Source organism: Pantherophis guttatus, chromosome 3 (genome assembly GCF_059756535.1).
Source record: "Pantherophis guttatus breed Tessera chromosome 3, ASM5975653v1, whole genome shotgun sequence".
In the NCBI taxonomy this organism is placed as follows: Eukaryota; Metazoa; Chordata; class Lepidosauria; order Squamata; family Colubridae; genus Pantherophis; species Pantherophis guttatus.
Genome location: NC_142065.1, coordinates 57,020,690 through 57,040,592, shown reverse-complemented (window position 1 = coordinate 57,040,592; position 19,903 = coordinate 57,020,690). Strand labels below are relative to the sequence as shown.

General features: G+C 42.0%; 1 protein-coding gene across 2 annotated transcripts in view; it reads left to right on the top strand.

Moving 5' to 3' along the window:
* The window catches only part of ERI3 (ERI1 exoribonuclease family member 3), a 249,232-nt gene that overhangs the window by 155,892 nt on the left and 73,437 nt on the right, over positions 1–19,903 (top strand). The window lies entirely within an intron of this gene.

Here is a 19,903-nt window from a genome sequence, read left to right as displayed (position 1 = left end):
ATTTGAGTCTGGGCTGCATTTGAGATTTTAATACTAACATCTCAGAAGAGCATTTAGTTTCTTTTTCTCCCCTGTTTAGACATTATGTTATGGAGATCCTGATGTCATGCCAGATTACCCCTTATGTGGTCCCTTATTTTTCTAATGTATATTTTTGTTCAAGGGATAGGTTTGAGCACATTCATGCTTGCTTTTGCACTCAGTTGTAAGCAAGCTCTTTATTCTTCTGCTGATATTTCTGAGAGATGTTAGAGACTTTTGAGAATTTTCAGTTATATGGGAAAAAAATTATAAAGATATCTCTAGCAAATGCAGTTTGGAACATGATGTCCTATCTACTAGAAGATAGCAGTGCAGGAAATAGTCTTGTGGTATGTATTTAGCAGTAAATGCATACTATCTCCTAGTGGTCTTCGGGAAATTTGAGATATGGTAATTGATAGTTTTTCCTCATTTGCACCTGTCGAAGTATGTTCTCTCTGTTGTGTTTCTTCCTCTTTTATCAGCTTCTTTCAACTGTAAATTTACACATGGGCAGCAGGAAAAAAAGTCACCTACCACCCAGGCCTGGAGGAAACAGTTTAATATTGTTTCAAGATCCTTACCACTAAACTATCAAATCAATATGAGTTAAGGAGATGAATTATTTAAAGCTCACCAGCTTTTAATTAGCAATCTCCTTCTGAACTATGGATCTGGTTGCATGTTGATGGAATGTACCCCTGAAATGCTGCTTCTTTGCTTGGGTATAGGCTCATTTCAGCCATTCATGTAGGCTAGCATTGTATAGAAGCTTTTTTACATTATTATCCAGATCTCCTTCAAACCATTTATCTCCTCTCAGGTGTTTTATAGAAGTGTTTGTAATGGCTTTTCTTACCACACTAAAGCCACAAACATTTCTACAATGCAATCTGTCACTGTCTTTAATTACTTGTACATCTAGCGGACTGTCATTAGTTTTTTTTTTTTCCCCCTGCTGGAAAGTTGAATACAATGATGGTTATTTTCTCCAATTTTCTTGACTGTCTTTTATTTGTAAAGGATTTTGCTTCTTTATTTTACTTAGCCTGAAGGTGTTATTTGTGATGTGAAACACCAGCATATTATCCATGGGTGCAACACACTGAGGTTAAATGTTTCCCTTGTGTCTGATGAGAGCTAAGCAATTAGTCTTAAACCTTTAAACCAGATTTTCTTCTTTAAACAAGAATTTTCTCTTTTAATACTGTATTATTGTGAAAGATGTGCATGCCCCCCCCCCCATGCAACCCAATGTGCATTAAACATTTTTAAAAAACAAAAACAAAATCAGCATAGATTTAAAATGAGCATATCTTCTCTGGAACTAGGAAATTATTGTCTTTTTGTTCCCTGTTTCCCTCTCCTTCTCCCTTATTTGATCACCATTGCATTCATGTACTTAAAAATATTCCTGTTTAGCTTCAAAATGTTTAAATGTCCCTTCAATGTTATTTGCTATTAATAGAGTTATGTGATTTTGGCTTATGGTATATTTACTGGAAGCAAAATTAATTTTAGATTTTAAGTTAGATTAAAAATGGGACAATCAGAATTACTTAGAAAGTGATGGAAATTGTTGAATATTTTTTACTGAACCTTATTTTTTGATAGAAGAGAATCATTTTAAATTGAAGGTCATCAACCTTTGGATAACTGTGGTATTTCAATGTAGTAAGCGATGGCCAAACAATCTGATATGATGCAGGCAGATACCATGGCCTCACTTCAGAAGAAGCTGGCTTTTCAAATTAGGAACTTGTGGGTGGAACACTTCTTGTGGTATAACAATCATGACACCACTGGATGGATAGATATTACTCTAGAATTGCACACTTGTATAAGTTTGACTTTAAAGAATAATTGAACGTACTGGTGAGGGAGGCAGAGAAAGAAGGAAGGAAGAATGAAACAATGAAAGAGAGAGAGAGAGAGAGAGAGAGAGAGAGAGAGAAATCAAAGAAAGATAGAAAGCAAGCAAACAAGCAAGAAAGAAAGAGAAAGAAAGAGAGAGAGAGAGAGAGAGAAAGAAAGAAAGAAAGAAAGAAAGAAAGAAAGAAAGAAAGAAAGAAAGAAAGAAAGAAATCTGTAGAATGAATTGTAGCCAAGAAAAAACAGATTGTGGACTACAATTATCCTGAAATATTATTTGATGAGAGAAGGACTTCAACAATCTTTGGTATGATTTGTTTTGAGTTTGCAAGAGGATATCTGTATACTACTGGCTCCTATGGACAATCACTCATTCCCCTTCATTCTTTCACAGTGTTTATATGTGTTTATTGATACTTAGAAGGAAGTTGATCATCCTTATCATTACCCACTATGCTTGATGGGATTAGTCAGCAGTTAAACCTAAAGCACTAAGCACAGTGAAACTAATAGTGTGTGCATGTTTGTTTAGTTCAGAGGGGGAAATATCTAATCTCTACACTCACTTGATTTTCATATTTTGATATAAGCCATTTTCAGGTATAGTTTTTGTCTAGAAAATTGTGGTGGAATGAACTGTCCAATTTTGAAGTTGTGTTGGTCTGTCCCATCCCCCCCCATTTTTGAATAATACTTGTCAATCAAAGATTAGATATGTATTCTTGAAATTTCCCCAACAAAGCTAATCTGAATATGTTGGGTTTTAACATAAGGAAAGGAAAGCAAGCCCATTAGAAAAGCCAATAATTCCTATATTGATCACATGAAAAATACTTGATATTAGTTAAACATTCTAACGATCCATTTGTTTCATAGATCTTTTGCTAAGTATGAGAAAAGGGGACTCACTAGTGATTCATACAAGATTTTCCCAATTTTGCTTAACTATCATTCCAAAAGTACTCACAGCTTATTTTTTACAGTATTTCTACACATCAAACTGCAGGATATTACTATACTACAGCTTGTTTCCCAAATGTTACCAAACATCGGTATGCAGTTGATTTTTGATGAGATTCTTATTACTAGCTTTACTTTCCTTATTTTTTCTTCAGCAATATTTTTTTTCCTGAATGAGATATAAATATTATGGTTGATTATCTGATACCTTACTGGCATATTTTGGATGCAGTTTCTTTATATCACTGAGAGTGACTGAAGAATGGGCACAGATCACCCTCCCCCCCCACTTTCCCTGTCTGCTACCTGTAGTTAGCAAAGTAAGAGTCCCTTGGGTACTGTTCATTCTCCTTGCACAGTGGTTCAAAGTTGACATTTCTGACAAATCTCAACAGCACCTTTTCTCTTGGAAGTTATCTTAAATTTTCCAGGCTTTTGGCTTTATGTGATTTCCTGGAAAGGACTTGAAATGACACTGAGTTCTTCTCCTACCTTTCCTTCAAAAAAAAAAGACATTTGTAGAGTAGGGCTGTGGTCATAGTTGCCAGTGGTGACAGCCAATGAATTCCTGAATACCTCAACTATGTACAAGTCAGAATGGTAGCAGATGTTCTTTTGACTATTCCTCTCTATAGAATGGGCAGAGTCTGAAGCAGCCCTTCTAGACATCAATGCTCAATGGCAGTGAATTCTGGTTATTCAGCCATGCTGAAATGTGGGTGGAGGGTTTAGTGTGCCTATTTTTTGCATTTTTCTTCTATAAATCTTTCAAAACCTTTCCTCCCTAGCCATCTGTAAATTAGTACTCATATGCCAGGCCAAGTTGCTTAAACTTTTAAGACAGAAGCCATCACTGACTACAGAACTATTTATGGGTAGAAGAGAAAGAGTGTCACGCAGGGTGCTTTAAAGCTTGCCAGGGTAATATAGTGCACAGATAGATATACAGGTAGTCATCGAATTATAACAGTTCATTTAATGACTGTTCAAAGTTACAACAGCACTGAAAAAAGTGACCAATGACAGTTTTTCACACGACCATTGCAGCATCCCCTTGGTCACGTGATCAAAATTTGGACGCTTGGCAACTGGTTCATATTTATGACGGTTGCAGTGTCTTGGAGTCATATGATTAGCAAATCAAAGTCAGTGGGAAAGCCAGATTCACTTAATAACCACGTTACTAACTTAACGACTGCAATGATTCACTCAACAACTGTGGCAAGAAAGGTCATAAAATGGGGCAAAATTCACTTAACAAATGCCTTACTTAGCAACGTAAATTTTGGGCTCAATTGTGGTCATATGTCGAGGACTATCTGTACACACTTACAGTGTATGCATACTCTAGCAATCATCTCCAGTTTGCAAATCAAATTTAGAAATAGAATGTACAAGCCTATCAAGTCAACCCATGGAAATATGTAGCCAAATGACAGCCTAATTACATTGCTGATTAAGCCCAGGCAACCTCCCTTAGCTCACGGTAAGCCTCATAAGACAGCCTACCTATTTGAAAGGGTCAACCACCAATATGGTGTGAGATGTAGGTGATACATCTGTATCCTTCTGGCTCCCCCCTTTCTTTTTTCATTTACTTATTGGAAATCTAGGAAGGTTAGGGTGTTTCATTGTTCCAGATCCTGGGCATTAATTAGGCCTGCAAGAAAAGAAGAGGGATTGTGTGTTTTTAACAGGGAGGTTAATGGGATGCTCACAGAGTAGACAGTTTTAATGAGCTTCAACTTGCTGTGCAGTGAGTTTACTCTTGGTGTTAAAAGGGTCATCCTGCAGTAGCTTGATGTGGATTGTCTCCTGGCCCCCAGTGTCAGAGTAGAGCATTTGTCAGAGTCCAGGCAGGGTGCATTTACTTAGTGACAAGATTCTAATTAACTCCTACCAAGCTGTCCACTCACCAACCCCATAGGGAACTGCCAAGGTGCAAACTCTTATCCTTACAAACGCCTCATCTCTATGGAGCATTTGTTTTGAAGAAGCATTGCTTGACTGATATTGGTGTATATGTAATTGAGGTTTTAACATGTTATTAGTTTAAAAAAATAAATAATCTTAAATAGTCCAGTTAATTTTATGAGGTGTGTAAATAAATAGTACTTTTTAAAGAGCCAAATATAACTGTATTTGAACTGAAATGTTTGATTCAGGGAATAAAGTTTTGAAGTATACTAGATATTCCTCCCTCTCTCCCTCTCTCTCTCCCTCCCTCCCTCTTCCATACAAAGAAAGAAAGAAAGAGAGAGAGAGAGAGGGAGGGAGGGAGGGAGGAAGGAAGGAAGGAAGGAAGGAAGGAAGGAAGGAAGGAAGGAAGGAAGGAAGGAAGGAAGGAGAGCACAGTTCTACTGTGGTTATTGAGTAAATCACTCATAATTGTTAAACGTGATATCATGTGAGCTCAACTTGCAATTTTATTGCTACTTTCTCCATTATGTTTGCTTGTTGGAAGCCAGCTGAAAAGCATGCAGATGGTGACAACATGACCACATGATGTTGCAACGATCATAAATACCTGCCAGTTGTAAAACACACAAATTGCAATCACGTAATCATAACACAACCATCAAAAGTATAAAGACCAGAATAAGATTATTTTAAAATATTGATTATTGTACTTAAAGTAGTATCCAGGTATGAATTGTTCTTTACTCAATCCTTACATTGCTAATTAATTTTATGAAACCTGTTTCTAAAATAATTTTGTTAAAAAAATAAAAAATTCTGTGTATTTCTGTGCAAAAATTTCTAGCTCATATTACAGCTATTCTACCTAAGAACATAAAATTATACTTCACTAATATGCCCAATTGCTTCGTTCATCTGTGATTTTCCATTGCCATATCATTATTATAGGATTATCAAAACCAGAAAACCTTATTTTTCTTTATTTTCCACTATCAAAACTTTTCCAAATTTCCAACCTAAGTTTATTAAACAAGATAAACTAAAAGTTTAATATCATATTTTTGCAAATTACAAATGTTTATGATTTGGTCTTCTTAGAGAATTTAATCCTCTTCTTTTTCAAAAAAAAGTACTATGGGAATAGTACTTTAACTCTTTTTTCCACTCTCAGATAATGTCATTACCACCACGAAAACCCCGGACTCTATTGTTTTACACAAGAATCTCAGCAGCAGCAGTCCCAGACTGGATCCTCAACCCTCAAACACGCAATTATAAATTGTTCCATTACCCCCTGGATACTCCAAAATTATCCCCTTGGGGGTAATTACCTCCACTTTAAGAATCACTGATCATGACAACTAGTCTTCAGCTCCCTTTGTGACCCAAGTCACTATGTCCTTGACAGCTCTAAGTGTAAAGGAATTTGGGAGGCTAAATCAAAATATTACTTGTCCAAATATTTATCCGAGAGAATGTCTCACAGAAACATCAGGATGTTGTTTATATAACAGTGGTCAGTTTAGGATAATCTGTCTAGGAAGGGATTCAGTCAAGCTCTACATGTTAGGTTGAAAAGTCTCATTGGTTTGGGAGGGCTTCCAAGCATTAACAAATATACAGTGATTAAAGTTGTTCAGCTTCTTCCCGTTATCCTTGCTCTGCATGTAGGTTGCTTTGACAGGAAATCTCACAGCTGAATTACATTTAGTGGTTATAGGATTACAGGCTGAATATGGTTGTTCTCTCATGTCTCTGGGAATTCATGTAATTTTTCCCAATATTTTTTTCTCCTCGTGTTATATGGTTCCAGAAGGGAGGCCTTGGTTAACCATGGGATCTACGGTGGTATGAAGATCCTGGGTGAAGAATGGGATTATTCTACTCCCTAAGAATAGACCCCTTCAGAATTCTCCATAACCTAAAATATCATGGCCAAATTCATGTCTCCAGTTTTTTTTGGGGGGGGGAAGTGGTAAACTGCTTGTCAGGCAACTAAAATAATGATGAACTGCAGTCTGTGGCCAAAAGAGGCCTTGCTACTGTGTAATGCTGGATTATAGAACAAAGAAAGCTGTCAAGAAAGCTCCTCCCAAATCACTGCTAAGGATTGTCTGTAACTACTTTGCAATTTCTCTATTTGATATTTTGCATATTAAGGAACATCTTTGATTAATGTCCCATCTTCTTTTTGATTTGCTGTGAATGCCCTTTGTGCTCATGTGATAATGACAAGAATGGACAGAGCTGAGGTGCTGTCCTAAACCAGCTTTGTGAAAAGGGGGCAAACTCTCTTACAGTTGAAAGAAAAGGGCCAAGGGCTCCAGAGTTAAATAATTAAAAGAGACTAAAACAAAAATCAAGAGAAATGTCATTAAATGAGCAGTGTCATTTTGAATTAGTGCTGCTAAAGGTCAGGCAGCTCAAAACAGGTGGAGCGGATGTTCTGTGAGGGAGGCAATATGGCCTACATTTCTGGCAAGGAGGAGTTTCTGTCCAGGACATTATAAAAAGCTTTTGGAAGCAGAGAGGTGCTTTGCACAACTAACGTTAGCCTGGGAGGGGAGTGGGTTGTGGCAAGATACAGGCCGAATGTCTGTCAGGGTCCAATCAGTGATATGATTCTAATTAACTACCATGAGAGGTGTCACAGTGGGAAAGCTGGGAAGCACCGCCACGCTTTTAGAAAGAGAGAAAAGCAGTGTGACAGTCCTTTTTCTGTATGTGCTCTCTTCCCTCTGAGTGGGAGTGTGTGTAAAGCTAATTAGGATGTCTGGGCTGGCTGGGAACCTTGAGCTGGTGCTCTTGTGCTTTCAATCATTTAAGTTTTCAAAATCCCTCTGATGGGACTCAGTGGCACAGTGGATTACTGTGCGCAAAAGTGACAGAACACTCTTGCCAATGTTCAGCCCTTTTGAGCAGAGATTCAGTGCTTCCTTTTTCCTGGTGGCAGCAGGGGGTATGTTCTTATCACTGCTGTTCCATTCCTATGCACGTTACAATGGAGAAGGTCCTTCAACTCTTTTCCTAGCAAACAAATGGGGGTGGGGTGGGGATGAAGAAGCAGTTTGTTTGGGTATTTGTGTTGACTGGTTGCCTTTGTTGTAGTTTGCTACCTACACAGCAAGGTCAATAGACCTAATAATATTGTGGCTAAGGTAGAGAGGATGGAATCAAAGTTGTGTTTAGGCATTGCAGATTATTCGCTACTGTAGGAAGTAATACTGGGAATATCAATGCAGCCATGTACTGCCTTCGTGCTACCTTCGGTGTAGCTCAGTTCTTTAATGCTAAAGGGACGGGATGAGATGAGATGAACACTTCAGGGGAGCCATCATTAGGTATAGGGTTTGAGATGAATCATATGATTTCAAATTCAAAGACATATATATGGTAACTATACGGAGCTATAGTGGAACAATACTTTCACAGTAGCTGAAATTTTCCTGTTAAATTTCAGATGTTTTAATTATTTGACTAAGTCTTGAGTACCTATTTGAGTAAGTCTTGGTGCTCTCTTCCTTGGCATTATGCATCTACTTTTTATATTATATTTCTGTCTATTCTAAAATATTTATTTTGAGGAAAACTGTGGTCTCATTCTCAGCCTTTCCCTGGGAAATGCAGTCAGTTAATCTGTTAGGCTAATTTAAAAAAAGAAGCCTAAAACTAATAAATCGTTTTGATGTGAATATGAAACAGCGTCCCCCAAATTTACACAGATTGCTGTAAATCACATTTTTGGCTGATATTAGGAGAATAGTACCCCTGGATTAATAATAGTTTTTTTAATTGAATCTGCACCATATTGCTGTACTTACTGAAGGTGAGAACTGCAGTAGTACCAATGCATTCTAAAAGGACAGAGCCATAGTGGATAGAGAGGACTGTTCTTGGGAAACAGCATCACCACATTCAGAGAAACACACAAAGAAGTAACATTTTTACAAGTATTTTCCTACAAGAAGTTGGCTATGCAAACTTTGCCTATGGGAATCCTCAGTCATCCCGGTCACGGTTGTCCCAAAGGTGCTTTTTCAAAAGGCAACTGGATTTTCTTGTTTTTCCGTGAAGATGTTTCTCTTCTCCTCCAAGAAGCTTCTTCAGAACTTCAGAACTGAAGAAGCTTCTTGGATGAGAAGAGAAACATCTTCACGGAAAAACAAGAAAATCCAGTTGCCTTTTGAAAAAGCATTTTTGGGATATGCAAACTTTGTAATTCTTCCTAACCAAACTTTGGGCACCTGTGTTATGGAATGGCCTTGTTTTTGTCTCTAGAGAGAATATGGGCAAAGATGGGCTTCTAAAGAATACTAACTCTTTAACAACCTTCAGGGAGAAACTGTTTTTAAAAAAAGAGGGGGGAGATGGTGGCCAACTGAAAGCACACAATTTCAATTTAATAACTTTCCCTTTCTACGAGTTCCATGACAGGACCCCCCTCTAAGTCTGTACAAGAATCTCTAAGAACAAGGTAATTAGGATGCCTCTGAGCTATGACCCTCAGCAGAGTCCTTGGCTTAATCTTTTTTCTTCCTTAAAGACATCTGTAACTACAATCTTCGTTTCTTTCCCTGCCTCCCCCCGATCCCCCCCCCTCCAACCTTGTCTGTCTCCATATCTCCTGTCAAACCTCTGCAGAGGTAAATGACAAAGAAATCAGAAAGAGAGATCAATGCAGTCCAAATTAGCACTCGGAGATAGACTGTGCTGGAGATGTCAGAGCCTGACCCCTGTTGATCCTGCAGCCTCCGCTGGTGATATTATGCAAATTGCATCCATCTGGCAAAGCTGGTTCAGAGAAGTAAGGATGCTGGGTGAGCAGAGAGGGAACCAAATAGGAGGTGTTTTGAAGGTCTGACTATTGTTGCATTTGGATAGTGTTGGGAGAGCAGAGGTGACAGAAAATGAGAATGCATGAAATTAATTTGTCTCCAGGATGCCTAAGAACCAAACTCTATATGGGAGTTACATAAACTTCATTTTGATTTAGCTTTTATTTTCATTCTTTATTATCTGCTTTTAGCAAAAAAAAACAACAACAGCAAAACCAATCACCATTCCACCATCACCACTGTAGTCTTGTTTAATCAATATTTACAAGTCATCATTACTACTACTGGCAGCAGTTTTGAGTAGAGAAGAAGAAAATAGAAGTGACTTGCCCCCCTCCCATCAGCCCTGAAAGAACATTCTGCTTCCTGATTCCAGCTAAAATAAGAAAAGAGATAATAGAAACCTCAAATTATGGTGATCGCCTTATTAAGAAGTCTGAAAATACAGTCAGATTGTCTTTTAATGAGAAAAATATGGCTGTTAGTTAGTGAAGGAGGAGGGGACTAGACCTTGTTTCAAGATCTGTACTTTCTGCATCAAAAAGGAACTGGCTGCTTTATTTCAAAATCCTGCTCCTCAACCTGATATTAAAAATAGTTGTTAAAGGCTTTGAGCAGCCAGACAATTCTCTTTAACTTCATACTTTCACTCCTTCTTTTTTTTCTAGGAAAAAAAGGCTGGGTTGGAGAAAAATGAGTTTCCTTCCTTTGGGGCTGGTAGTGGTGATGGTAATAGTAAGCTTTTTCTTGCTATCCGGAGTGTGCTTGCAAAAATGTGCTCTTTTGAGCCCTCTTCTCTCATGAATTGGCTAATGAGCACCTATTGTCATAGTGGGCTGTTAAATAGTTCGCTGAGCTAAATAGGTATAGATTCTCCTCTGTTTGAAGTTAGTATTAGAAATTACCAAAGGATGAACAGTCATCAAAGTATTCTAGATTTTAATGTTAAAACGTAACCTGTTGAAAATGCATTACATTATCCTATCTCTATATTGTGATGTTTTACCTCTTTAGGTATTTATCAGTGTTCATGTCAATATGTATACTGTGAGATTTCCATCCAATTTTGTTCAAGGATTTGAGGCCCAGAGAAGCATTGGTTATTCCTATCTCCCTTTATTCTGTCTGCTGTGGAACGAATAAAGGAAAAGTTGAAAACCTAGGCTCTGAGATATAGCCTTCTTTCTTCAGGATTACACATTCTTTCCAAATGCATCTTTGGAACTTTAATGTGTCCTAAATGATGTACCTTTGTTATGCTTTCCTTTGCCTTTCAGTTCCAGTTCTTATGAGAGGCAGTGTAGTACTCAGAATCAGAAAAATTTCATTAAATCAGAACATGCTTAGATGATTTAGCTTGATAACCTTGGGACAACCTACTGATGCTACCTCAGTTCCTCGTTGACTATATGGGAAGTTACAGGACTGTTACAGGATTATGAAAAGATAATAAGCAAATCTGCTTATCTCTTGATGGTGCTGCAATTTACTTAAGAAAAATGGGGGAAGAATTACTATAATATCAAAGAAGTTGCAAGTTATTATTTATTCTTAATAATTCTTGTAACTATATTTTTATAGATTAAAAATGACTTTTCTAAAGATCCTGTGTATCGTAAGTCATATGTCGACATAAACAAAAATTAAGTTAGCAAAAACCTATTGAGCAACAGCCCATTAATTTATTATTTAAAAAAGAGATGTTCTGTTAGGCTCATGAACAAAATTACCAATTACAGATTGAAAGGTTGAAACATTGAACTACATGCATAGTTTTAAAAAATGGCAATTTATGAATTATTGAAATATGCATAGTAATTTATATGTATCATTTATGAAATTTGTAAAAATAAAATATTTGCAAAGTTCTTCAGAATGTATACAGAGCTTATTATTGTTTTATTTTAACACCTACTTTTAAGGGGAGCCCTCTGATATTGTTTATGCTCAGAACAAAGTTATGCTAGATTAAAAACACGAAGCTGTTGTATGCACACATGGTCAAACTAAGCTTTTCTTTTAATCTTTTAAACTCATTTATACTCTCTTCATCTGTTTGCTTACTTCTGTTTTCTCCATATGACCTTTGCTACCATAATCTCTGGGTGAAATTCCTAGTATGTGCTGCCCATATGCGTATTCAAGGACTAGAAAAACCTTATGTGACAGGAGCCGCTTCATCCCCTCTGACCTAGGGGATTCCTGTTTTCTTGGAGAATCAGAATAGTTCTGCCAGTTTGTGAAGCTGTCTGGAGTTTTAAATCATTGGTAACATTCCACAGCAGAAACCAAACTTGGCAACAAGAGTGTTTGACCTGAGTCAATCAGTTTTTCCCAGCTATCATTAAGATCTAACGAAGTCTCTGTTCAGGGTTGTGCTGACCGATATATTCCTTCCTGACTTCTCTCTCTTGCAGCCTCAACTCAGTTCCTTCTTGCTTAAAACCAAAGCATCGTGCTAATTGGCTTTAAGACTCACTGCCCTATGTCCTAGGTAGTCTGTGTAAAAATAATGAACTTGGAGTGTTTTTAGTACCTGATCACAGCTGTATTAGTCCCTAAATGCTAACAAAAGACTGACAAGGTGGGTCAGGTAGAGTCTCTTATTGGAGTAGCTTTTGTTGAAAGGTGGTGACACAAGCTTTAAAATATCACATAACTCTTTTGCTGGTCTGAGAAAGTTTCCCAAGTTTCCAACTTACAAACATGAAAGTAGGTAAATTTCAGTGACCTGAATAAATTCATGTAAAATCTGATACCCTGAGCATAGCCTTTGTGCATCTTGATTTTCTTACTAGAACTAGATACAAGCTGTTGTTTAAAACAACAGATTTTAAGCTCAGTTGTGTTATTTCTGTATCACAAGGAGCTAGTTTTATGGAGCATAAGAGTGAAAAATGTATGTGATAACCTTTGCACATAGTTACTGTTGATTCCTGAACAAAAGCAGGAGAAAGAAAGAAAAACATTCCCAACCTCTATTTATTCATGGTCATTTAAAAATATTTGTAAAAGGTGGGCAGCAAATTTTTACCTAGTAGCACATGACATCTTTCTTGCTTTTTACCTGGGGTTCTCACCTACTGTGTAGTTGAAAAGCAAGAGTAATCCATTTAACTAACCTACTTTTTCTTTTTCTTTTTCTTTTTTTGATTTGTATACCGCCCTACTCCCGAAGGACTCAGGGCGGTGAACAGCCAAGCAATAAAATACATAAATACACAAAATTTAAAACCAGATAAAATCAAATTAAATCATTTTGGCCCAGACAGATTAAAACACCCCAATAATTTAAAAACAGATTAAAATTTACATATTAAAAGAGGGAGGAGATTAGGCCAAGCCCGCTTGATGGAATAAAAAAGTCTTCACAGCGCGGCGGAAGGTGCGCAGATCCGGAATCCTCCGTATCTCTGGGGGGAGCTCATTCCAGACGGTAGGTGCCCCCACAGAGAAGGCTCTCCCCCTAGGGGTCGCCAGCCGACACTGTTTGGCTGACGGCACCCGGAGGAGTCCCTCTCTATGAGAGCGTACTGGCCGGTGGGAGGCTATTGGTGGTAGTAGGCGGTCCCGTAGATAACCAGGTCCTAAGCCATGGAGCGCTTTGAAGGTGGTAACCAAAACCTTGAAGCGCACCCGGAAAACCACCGGGAGCCAGTGCAGTTGCGCAGGAGAGGTGTCACATGGGAGCGCCATGACGCTCCCATTACCACCCGCGCGGCCGCACTCTGCGCCAGTTGGCGCCTCCGGGTGCTCCTCAAGGGGAGCCCCATGTAGAGAGCATTACAATAGTCCAGGCGGGAGGTGACGAGGGCATGAGTGACCGTGCGTAACGAGTCCCGATCCAGAAAGGACTTAATGAATTTGATGGAATGTCTAACAGACCCTGGAAACATGGAGAAGCCAGGCCTACAAAAAAGATTCTTCAGACCAGTGGAAGAGGGAAATGTGAGAAACAGACTTGGAGTAACTCACCTTAATTGTGCTACGTATAATGTCTGTGTATATCTTACTTTGGAGAATTGCTTTGGCTGACTTTTATGATTCTCTTACATTATTCTGCTAGTATTAAAATATTTAATGAAATCAGGGTGCTATTAGTTTAGTTTAGTTTAGTTTAGTTTAGTCTAGTCTAGTCTAGTCTAGTCTAGTCTAGTCTAGTCTAGTCTAGTCTAGTCTAGTCTAGTCTAGTCTAGTCTAGTTTAGTTTAGTTTAGTTTAGTTTAGTTTATTAAATTTCTATACTGTCCTTCTCCCGAAGGACTCAGGGCGGTGTACAGCCATGTTAAAACACACATAAACTCACAAAATTTAAAAACAATTTAAAATGAATATATTAAATTTGGCCCACAAAGTTAAAAATTGATAAACAACTCAATTTAAAATTCATATTCTAAGCCAGCCCAGCCTGTTGGAACAACAGAGTCTTAAGGGCATGGCGAAAGGTACGAAGGTCGGTGATCATACAAAACTCCAGGGGCAGGTCATTCAAGAGGGCAGGTGCCCCCACAGAGAAGGCTCTCCCCCTGGGTGTTGCCAGTCGGCATTGTTTGTCCGACGGCACCCTGAGGAGTCCCTCTCTGTGGGAGCTTATTGGCCGGTGGGAGGCTACCGGTGGCAGAAGGCGATCTCATACATACCCAGGTCCTAAGCTATTAGGAAAGAGGGGAAAAAAAGGGGTTGTTGCAATTTAACAGTGCTGTGGAGTCGGAGTCGAGGAGTCGGAGTCGGAGGAAATTTTGGGTACTCGGAGTCGGAGTCGGAAGTACAAAAAAACCGAGGAGTTGGAGTCGGAACATTTATCTCCCGACTCCACAGCCCTGGTTGCAAATCCCTATTTCTGACTTACCATCTTCAATTCAAAGACTAGGTAACTGGATCCTTTGCAATACTGAGACCTGGATAGTTTCCCCACTCCTATATGAAGCCAATGGCCAAGGTCATCCTCCAGAACTAGATCAGATATTACCAGCATGCTATAATTGCACTGAAGAAACAAATTACAAGGAGTATCATCTCTGTGTCCCTCTTACTCCATTACAATGTCCATTACAATCACAACCAGTCAATTAAATAGTGAATAATGTTCAAGTTGAATAAATAACAGTAAGGAACTTAAAAAAATATATGATTCCATATATAGCTTGATAGGATCTGGGCTGTCTACAGTTAACCAGGAAAAAGGGTTACATTGGATAGCTAAATAAAGATGTTGAGCACGTGTGTGGCAGCTATGAAAAGGATGAATTCCATGCTAGAGATCAATGGGAAATAAAACTTCCAGTATTCTAGGCCCTTACGCAAAACTGGAATATCTGGATGCCATGTTTGAAAAAAGATAAAATATAATAGAGCTGGAAAAAGTACAGAAAGGGGCAACCAAATTAATGGGGGAGGGGGGCAGATACCTTCCTTACAAGAAAATATTGGAATATTCGTACTTCTCCATTGAGAGTGGAGACAGCAGCCAGGATGGGTAGCAGCAGCCAATCAGCATGAAGGACTGGGTCTATCAATAATATTAAGTCCCGCCCTTGTTGCCGGGCAGACCCGCTTTAGACTCAGTCCTTCAGCTTGATCTGGCGTGTGGGTCTTCAGCTCCTATCCCTTTCTGACCTTTTTCGCTCCTTTTGCATGGTTTCTTCTGGTTTTGACTTCGGATTCCTCGACTATGTATTATTCATTGCATCCTTGATCGGTTGACTGACTCTCGGACTGTTTACAACGTTTCTTGGTGGTATTGTGATATTTAACACTTCTCCCATTCACGGACCGTTTGCTTTGCTCCGTTCGCCCTTGGGGGGGGGGCGGCGATAAAACGCTGTTTCGTGCTCAGCGTTTTGCAAAGGACTGCTTCGTTCGGCTTAGTTTGCCTTCTTTGGCTGAATTCGGCTTGGATTGCCCGTTTAAGGTCGCGTCGGCCATTTTTCTCCATTTTGGATTCCTTGCCGCCCTTTGCAGCTTTGGGACTAACGAGCGGCCATTTTGCCTGCCCTTAGGGGGTTTGGCTTCGTTGTGAGGGCGGCATCCATTTTGAATACTAATTTGTCATTTACTTCAACGTGTGCTATCGGAGAACTCTCTGCCCTCAGTAGGCTTTGGCTTCAACTCTTGGGCGGCGGACATTTTGTTTGCCCATTTTTATTATTATTATTATTTTTTTTTTTTTTTGCATCGTGGATCCAGTCCTTTCTCCGTGGCCTTGAGAACTTGGACCTTTTAGTATATCATCTGACAGACTGTATTGCCCTCTACCTATTGTATCTGTGCCAGGACTCTTGGGACTGCTATCCCTTTTAACCTTGCCCTATTGACTGTTCAGTTTGCCTTTACTGCCCTTCTCCCAGCACAACAGGCATTGTGGAGCTTTGTCACCAGCACAGCAGGCATTGTGGATTTTTGTCACCCAGCACAGCAGGCTTTGTGGAGCTCTCACGCCCCCTGCCTCATTTGAACTGTGACATTTCTGAGGGCGGTTGAGTGGAGGCTATCACCCCCATATTGTTGTTACCCTGCGCCCTTTGGACTTGTGGGCTTGTTGAGATCATCTGTGCTTACTTAGGGTGACCTTTGCCAGCATTATGCCCAAAGCGCTTGCAAAATCAAAACACGGCCGCAGGGCCTGTTCCTCTGACAATCATGGCCCAGACCCTCTGCCTGCTGCTCCACTTTTGGCTCGGGAGGCCTCTCAGGAGCCATCCCCAGTCTCACATGCGCCTTGCGCCCGTAATAGGCCTGACAAACATGGCCATATATCCAGAGCTGAGCAAAGGAGGGATAAAGTATTAAACAAATTGTGCGACAAGGCCTGCGCAAAACTTACCTGTGCTGGCAATCAGGCTTCTTCAACGGGCGAGACCTCAAGTCGAGCAACGGTCCCTCGTTCCATCACTCCGGACCAGGTGTCTCTCCAGGACTGCCCTGTAACCATATCTGCTACAGATCTCTGGGGATCTGAGGTCTCTGCCCGGCCTGTTTTCTCTCAACCGGAGCCTCTACAAAGTCCTTCTTTGCCTGACCCTCCTGCTTCCTCTGCTCCCGCGCTTCGATCATTGCCTCCTCCTCCTGCAGTCTCTGAACCTCAGTTTGTGCCCGGACAGCTTCCTGGCCAACTTTCTCCGGAGCAGATCCAACGTATGATTGAGGCTGCGGTGCAGAGGTCCCTGGACAACCGTTCCTGTGCTTCCAGCCGTGCGGAGTCAGTGAGGTCGGTTTCTCCGGGCCCGCCTGAACGTCCTGCCTCTCAGAGAGTCCATCGCAGGGCCTCTGGCTCTCCGTCCTGCTCCCACTCTAGTCATTTTTCGACTATGACGGATGCTGAGCTCAGTGATTCAGGCCTTTCCGACGATGACAACCTTCCGCCGGACCAGCCTGCCTTTACGGGGTTGTTTCCGCAATCATTATTCAAGTCATTGCTATTTAAGGCTGTTTCCACGGCCCGCATGTCTTCTCCAGTTGTTGATCCCGTGCATTCCTCTTCAGCTGACACGTTGGACCCCATGTTTGCCGAACCGGCTAGGCCAACTACATCGGTGCCTACTCCGCCCCTCTTCTTAGATACGGTTAAGCGACAGTGGTCCTCTCCAACTTCGGCTGTCCTGCCTTCGGCTAACGATAGACGCAATTTTAATGTGGCTGCGGAATTGGACTCCATCCTCCAAATTCCTTCTGTCGACTCTCCTATTGCCGCCTTACTGCCTAACGTCAACGTTCCAGGGGAGCCGAATGAAGCTTTACGTCCTGATGAACGGCGATCGGACTTAGTCCTGCAACGAGCCTTTCAAGGCTCCGCCTGGGCAATTCGAGCCGCGACTACTGCCTCATTTTTTAACAGGACTACTCTGCTCTGGTTACGGCAGTTGCAGGAGAAGTTATCACCAGAGGAGTCACGGATCAAGCAGGACCTAAACAAAATTGTTGCTGCCCTGCAATTTTCGGCGGACTCTTCCCTAATCGCCTCCCGCTTCGCCTCCAAGGCTCTGGCCTCCTCTGTAGCCGCCCGCCGTTTAGTGTGGTTGCGTCACTGGCAGGCTGATGCCAGACATAAATGGCGTCTGGCTTCCGTTCCCTTTGGGGGTGCCAAATTATTTGGGGAGGCCTTGGACCCGTTTCTTACGGAAACGAGAGATAAAAAGAAAATCTTGGCCCCTATCTTCCGCAGGGGGGAGTCCCGTTTTTCGCCTTACGCCCCTCGTTCTCAATTTAGAGGTAACGATATGGGTGGGTCTTCCTCCTTTGGGTCCGCTCGGCCCCCTCCTAACCTTAATAGGTTCCGGAGTGCGCAGGATAGATCGGTTCGGGGTCGGTCCTTTGTCTCTAAACGGCCCTTTCGGGGGGGAGGAGGTCGTCCCTACCGACGCCGTCGTTAGTTGCATCTCTGATCCTCCCATTGGCGGCAGGTTGGCCCTCTTTGCCGCTTCCTGGGAGAGATCAACCTCTGATAAATGGGTCCTGGCCACTTTAAAATCAGGTTTGGCCATCGAATTTCTTTCCCCTCCTCCGAGTGCCTTTGTTTGCTGTCCGATTTCTCGTAACCCGGAGAAACGGGTCCTTATGGATTCTGCGGTTCAGCATCTCCTTTCCATCCGTGCTATCCAAATCGTTCCCCCCGATCAACGGGGTACGGGTTTCTATTCCCGGGTGTTCCTGGTGCCCAAATCCTCGGGGGGGTGGAGACCCATTCTGGACCTTAAGAGATTGAATCGGTATGTGGTATACCGGAAATTCAAGATGCAATCTTTAAAATCAATTCTTGACGGCGTTAGGAGGGGTGATCTCCTATCCTCTATTGATCTAACGGAGGCCTATTTGCATGTTCCTATTTGTCGTTCTCATAGACGTTATTTGAGATTTTGTTACGGGGGGGTCCATTATCAGTACAGGGCCTTGCCCTTTGGACTTTCCTCTGCTCCCCGTACCTTTACAAAAGTGTTAGCGGCCTTAGCGGCCTATCTCAGGGTTCGTTCAGTTAGGTTACTTTGTTACCTGGACGATATTCTTGTTTTGTCCTCTTCTCCCGAACAGGCTGTTCGAGATCTCCAGCTAACTCTGGAGACTTTGGCTTCTCATGGTTTTTCGATTAACCTTGAAAAGAGCCACTTGGTTCCCTGTACCTCCCTGGTCCATTTAGGGGCTCTTATTGACTCCGTCCAGGGGAGGGTATTTCTATCATCAGAAAGACAGGATAGCCTGCGAGACCTGATTGTTAGGATTGAGAGGTGTCGTACTGTGTCCCCTTATGTTCTTTCCCAGCTCCTAGGGAAAATGATTTCCGCCTTAGCCATTGTTCCCTGGGCTCAGCTCCATACTCGGGAGCTCCAATGGTTCCTTTTACCCTTGCAGAAGGCGGGAAGAGCCACCTCAGCGAAGCCGATTCCTGTTCCCCCAGCAGTTCGCAGGTCCCTCAAGTGGTGGAAGTCTCCAGCTCTATCAGCCGGCTCCCTCTTCTTCGAACCTCAACGGGTGGTGATCACCTCGGACGCCAGTCTCCACGGTTGGGGGGCTCATTGTCAAGGGCAGATAGCTCAAGGAACCTGGACGGGTCGGGACGTTTCCCGTCCGATCAACTGGCTGGAACTGCGGGCCGTCTTCCTGGCCCTCCGGGCATTCAGTCACCTGGTGACCGGGGCACACGTGCTGGTCCTCACGGACAACGTCACTGCAAAGGCGCACCTCAACAAACTGGGAGGCACCAGGTCGAAGTCCCTGCTGTCCGTAGCTCTGGCGATAGGTCTCTGGGCGGAACGTCATCTCAGCTCGCTTCGTGCAGAGTACATTTCAGGGATCAACAATACTCAGGCGGACTGGCTGAGCCGTCAACAAGTCGATGCTGCGGAGTGGCGGCTTCATCCCCGCATTTTTCGAGCTCTGGTTCTTCGGTTCGGCTCTCCTGTGATCGACCTCTTCGCCACGCATCTGAATGCCCAACTTCCTCTCTTCATCGCCCGTTACCCAGAACCTCAAGCCGTTGCCGCCGATGCCCTGCGATCCCCTTGGCCTCGGGGCCTATTGTATGCCTTCCCTCCGACCTCTCTGATTTCCAAGGTCATCCGGAAGATATTGGCAGAGCGGGCGGAAGTAATATTGTTGGCCCCTCACTGGCCTCGGAGGCCTTGGTTTGCGGACCTTGTGTCTCTTTCGATCGCCCCGCCTTGGCGTCTCCCATCCGATCAGGACGTCCTCTCTCAGGGCGCCGTATTTCATCCAGACCTACCTTGGCTCAGTTTGACCGCTTGGCGGTTGAGCGGCAATGTCTGAGTGCCGCAAACATTCCTGGCGATGTGATCCAGATTATCC